Source organism: Drosophila novamexicana, unplaced genomic scaffold, assembly GCF_003285875.2.
Source record: "Drosophila novamexicana strain 15010-1031.04,08,12 unplaced genomic scaffold, DnovRS2.1 tig00000739-arrow-arrow-pilon, whole genome shotgun sequence".
In the NCBI taxonomy this organism is placed as follows: domain Eukaryota; kingdom Metazoa; phylum Arthropoda; class Insecta; order Diptera; family Drosophilidae; genus Drosophila; species Drosophila novamexicana.
In genome coordinates, this window is record NW_020824819.1 from 2,352,662 (window position 1) to 2,358,661 (window position 6,000).

Sequence of the window (6,000 nt, forward strand, 5' to 3'; positions counted from 1 at the left end):
ACGGCCTACTAAAACGTATTTATTTTCGATATATTCATGTTCATTTTGTGTTGCGTTATTCCAATGCACATATTTTTAAAATTTTATAAAAAGATTAGTTTTTTAAGTAATTTGTTCGGTTTGATCGAAACAACTACAAAGTAATAAAACATGAAGAAAGTTTTTCATAAAATAAATCAATAATTAAAGCTCTATAAACAAACAAAAAAATTGCTATTTATTTGTCGTTCCGTTTGAACCGGTATCGAAGTATCTCATAACAACTTTCGAGACAAGGTCAATGTTATTAAAGAAAAATAATAAACCAACTTGCGGCGTTTATATTATATACAATTATCTGATGCGTGCGACAATAAACAGTCAAGGTCAAACCCTGAAACTGTTGCAAATGTATCTATCCAATTGAAACCAGTTTAAACATATAATACTGCAGTAAATGAGCACTTGATAGGTCTTAGGCAACAGGTATTACACCCATTTGCAGTGTAAATTGTAATTTATTACATTTCCTAGCTACCCAACGAGCTGTTCATTCGTTCTTTCCCCTAAAACAATGCCCAACCCACGCTTCAGTGCACACAAGTCTACTGTTGTCTCAATGGGAGACCTTATATGTATGTACATATGTAGAATATCACATCGTATGCACAATATGATGTATATACACATATGATATATGGTTATATGCTTGAATTCGGAGAGCATTTTGATCGACAACCGTGTAAATCAATAGAAATCACGGGGAACGGAATAAATTGCATTTAAATAACAAATAACAGTTCTTTTGTCTAACAATTCTCAAAGGAAATTTTGTTTTATCTTCCCATTTTCGTCAAATCTACTGTTTTAGTATTCTGTTAGCTAAACTTGTTTTCAATTACGGGAACTAACACATTGATACATCGTTTCTTAAAGGCTGGGACTAAAAAATACCAAAATGTATTAAATATTTTTTAGAACCGCACTTGAAAATGTCAGTTCAATCTGGTTGGCAACGTGACGACATTATGGAAAAAGTGTCTCCAAATTTAGTATTCTGTTAACTTAATTTGGTTTCAATTACGGGAACTAACACATTGATGCATCGTTTCTGAAGGGCTGGGTCTAAAAAATGCCAACATGTATTAAATACTTTTTAGAGCGGCACTTGAAAATGTCAGTTCAATCTGGTTGGCAACGCGATGGCATAACGGAAAAAGTGTCACCATGTTTAGTATTCTGTTAACTAAAATTGTTTTCAATTACGGGAACTAACACATTGGTACATCGTTTCTTAAAGGCTGGGTCTAAAAATACCAAAATGGATTAAATACTTTTTAGAACCGCACTTGAAAATGTCAGTTCAATTTGGTTGGCAACGTGACGACATAACGGAAAGAGTGTCTCCCATATTTGGGTACGCTATATTTCAGATATGAGGTACTCTATTCGCTAACTAATCTTATCTGTATTTATAAATATGCACACACATTGATATGAGAATTCCAATAAAATTTTGTTAAGAGGCAAGGAAGGAAATTTAAACGAAAATCAATGAACGAACTTGAATTAAATTTGAGACAACCGCAAGACGGCAAAAAAAAAACTTTAATAATTGAAGTGGACGAGATAAAGAGAAAACGGGAATGCAAAGATATGAAAGAGCGAGAGCGAGAGAGACGAAAGGTTGCAAGCTTTTGCTGGCAGTCTCTGAAATTGAGGATAAAGTGAGCAGAGCTGAGAGTTGACTGCACTCCGGCCAGACAAGTCAATGCCATTGTGAAGCATGTCGCTGATAGACAAACATACAACAACAACAATAACAACAACAACAACAACAACAACGACACAAAGGAAACAGCAGGAACCCAAGAAATGTCTACATAAAAGAAAACAAAAAGGGGGATGTACATGTATGTATGTACATACACATACAAAGACAACGAATTGAATGTGCCTGAATGTTAAATGTGGCAAATGATAGTCTGGCTTAAGGTAAACTCTAGCCTGAAAGGTTTTCAGCAACAAAACACAGTTAAATACTCTGACAAAATGTTGAAATTCGCAGACGGAATCTGTCTACTACTTGTTTATGATATTTCAAAAAAAAAAGAAGTATTGTAAACAAATTAATTAAGCAATTTGATACGCATGTCATTTAATATGTGGAAACGTGCCTTCTTTAATATGGGATAAGACTTAGGCAAGCCCAGACATCGAATCATGTGTTAATTGATTTAAGTCTGCGCACCGAAAGTCCAAAGGCCAAACAACAACAGTAATGAAACAAAAGGACATTCTCTTTAATCCGAATAGCTTATACTACCCAGAAAGTTGTTTTCCTTAAATCTTCTACCAGCTGAGCGAGCGGAAGCCCCAGGGATTTCCTTTTATGTATGTGAAACATGCATCAACTTATTTCTCACGTGGAGCATTAGAAAAGAATTTGTGCTCAAATTAGGAGTAGGCAGGAAATCTGTATACATATATATATTCATATAATATAACTAATAAAAGCTGCTTTTGGTCAATATAATAAAAAATAAATTACTTTTCGACCGATCCTATGGCGGTTTAATTATATCCTGGGCTAATGTTGACAGGATTTGGCTTATTATATATATATATGAATTATTAAAATGTTTTTCATACTTTTATTCTACCGATTTTTCTCACATTTTCATAACGTACGTGTCTGTAACTAGTCGATTTCTAGGTATATATACATAGGTACGTAAACCTTACACTTAGTAAATAAACAAATTAGTTTTATTTAAAGATATTTTACATTCTTTATAGCTCTTTTTATTAGCTTTTTTTCTTGGATTAATTTGCGTGCGAAGCGTACAAGCAATTCTGTATATATAATCAAAGAACAAAAATATATTGAGCACACCTAACTAAAACTAGGACACTAAAAGTTAACGAGTCTGGTCCGAATTATTGATTTTGCGACTGTCTGAGCAGAAAATTAGTTGCTATAGGTGGGGCATACCCAGGGTAAACACAAATGTCTAGTCTGCCTTTTAACCTAATGGGAGGCATCGTTAGTCAGGATAAGGTTAGCTTATGATTAAGACAAACAAATTTGTAAGTACATCAAGTTGAGTGGGGATATCTAGTTCAATTTGCTGAATAAGTTCACTCGTTCATTTTCTGGCCGTGAACTAAATCGGTCATTTAGTTCACTCGTTCAGCTATTCAGTCGGTCATGAACCACGACTTCTGCTCAGCTATTCAGTCGTTCACTATTCGCTTAGTTATGCAGTCAAATCAAAAGTGAAATTAAAATCCCGCTATCTTTTATGTTTATTATGAACTGAACATCTCAAAAGAATTTATCGTTCAGGAACGGCTGAGCTGCTGAGTTGCATAGAACGCTCATGAACGAGTATCAAGAATGTATCGTTCATGACCGATTGAACGAGTACAGAATACATCATTCATGACGTTCATTTAGTTCACTAATCACTGAATAAGTTTAGTAGTTCATTTTAATGACCAGTTCAATCGAACTTGGTCTGAACTAAACGACATAACTCTAACATCAACCAAGTAAAATATCCTTGAGTTAAATAGGTAAACTAACAAATCGTTTTGAGTCTTGTGCCCACACAATAGAATGTGCAAAGTTTCGAGAGTAAACTCTCTCCCATACCGTCGGAAATGATAAAAAAAAAATCATTCAGTTTCTTCTTCGTTTTCCATTTCATATAATACAATTTAAGTAAATTGTTATTGTTAACTCCTTTCTCTATTATAATTTGAAGTATCCCCTCAGATACTTTTATCTTATCTTATTTAGACTTATTTCTTTAGCGTTTTTATATGAGCTTATCATTTCTATTCTATTCTAACTAACTATTTCAACTTGAAATTGTAAGTTAAGAATAATTTGAATTTTTCTCAAGAATATTCTATCTTTAGTTACGCCTTCCTCTTCAGCTTCGCGAAAATATCCACCATGACCAAAATCTAAGAAAAACATCTTCCATGACGTCAATTGATCCTATTTTAGCGAAAAACACAATACTTTGGCGCTTATCGATTTTAATGCCAAAAACATCATTCAACAAAAACCAGCTGGTTATAAACGAAAATGAAACATTTTCGCATATACCGCAGCCTTTCTCCCGCCCTTTGAATAATATTACACTGCACTACATAAAAAGGATAAAGGAAAAAGGCCAACAATAGTTAAGAACAGAAAAACTTCTTTGTTATTTTTGGAGCATTGCAGAAAATTTAAATGCAAAATGTAAGTAGTTCATTTTTTTTTTTGTTAAACTATTTTTCTTTGTCTAAATTTAACATTTAATGCTTGATTTTTAGTTATCAAACTGTAATAAATATCTTTTTTTTGCTAGTTTGTGTATATATTAAAGAGCTACATTTTCGTTTGCGTTGTTTTAATATAATATCATTCCATACAACATATATGTTGATATATATTTACTTTTTAAAATCGATTATATTATGTATATATATATTATAACAAGCTTTTGAGACATAACATACATCATCCCAACTGGTAGCTAATTCAAGTACAACTAAATAAGAACTATACCAAACTGAAATGTTTCCCTAACGCTCTTTGTCGCATTTTGTAACATTTTTATAACCTGCTTACATTGAGAAAACGATATATGATTTACATTTCTTTGAGCGACTACCAGTTTAGATCTTACTTGTTGGACACTTCCACCAGGGCATCTAGCTCTGCCACAGCTTTAGCTACAAATCGCTTAAATCCAATGAGAATGGGTAAAACGTGTCTAATGTTCTTCTCTAAAAATCTTCGATTGAACCTTGTCAAACTCCACTAACTCATCAAGAGGTGCAGACTTGCTGGTTTAGACGCAGAACCACTTATTTAAAGATCATCTATAGCTTGCCCCATTTTCAAGTTCATGCTTTTTTCAAGCATATCTCGCTAGAGAAACCAACTTTTGTGAAGTTTACCTAGAGGCATTTCGCTTTATGTATACTATTCCGATCCTTCTTAAGAGCACATTTTTCACAGTGAAGAAGCAGAGACTGCTCGAAGCTGTGATCAGAGTATATCCTAGCGCAGTCTTGCTTCTATTAAGATTGCATATTCGGCAGGAACTGCTGATAACGATTTGCATAAAGTCTAATAGCCTTTGTCCACAGTGCTGATGAAATGACACATTTCCAAGTTTCACATATTGGTGTTCCATTGGCGAAAGAACCAGTTCTTTAAATAAACAGCTGATCGAATTGCTTTGATCACATCAATACAAAATTCGATAAATCATCGCAAAAACACGAACTGTACGGGCCGATATTACACATTTCTGAAAAATGTGTAAAATGTGTTTGCTTATGGAAAAACGTACAGGAAAATGTGACATTTTCAAGAATGTGTAAGAAATGTGAACAGTGGAATAAGACTATAACTTGAGACAGTTATTACACTGTGAAACAAGTAAGAGGTTCTAGTCGGAAGCTCCCGACTAGGGGAATATATATATGCATCAAATGCATATATATTCTATTCTAGAAGCTATATGTCAAGTTCGGTGAATCTAGCTCTTATTATTTACTAAAATTGCCCAAAAAACAGGATATCGATATTTTATCGATTGCTTGGAAACGGAGTAAGCTATCGATTATCGAAAACAAACTCGATCTGCGCGGGAACTAGGAGCATCTACATCTAAAATTTCAAGTCTCTAGCTCTTATAGGTTCTGAGATCCTTGCGTTCATACATACGGACGGACGGACGGACAGACAGACAGACGGACATGGCTAGATCGACTCGGCTATTGATGCTGATCAAGAATATATATACTTTATGGGGTCGGAGATGCTTCCTTCTGCCTGTTACATAAATTTGGATTTTGCACAAATAGAATATACCCTTATACCCATTTTTAATGGGTTCAGGGTATAAAAACTACAAAGTTCTTACTCATTTATCATCAGAGTAAATATAATCAAATATGGTTTTATTTTAAACTGAACTAAACCCTCAATTCTAAAATGAAATCATTTAT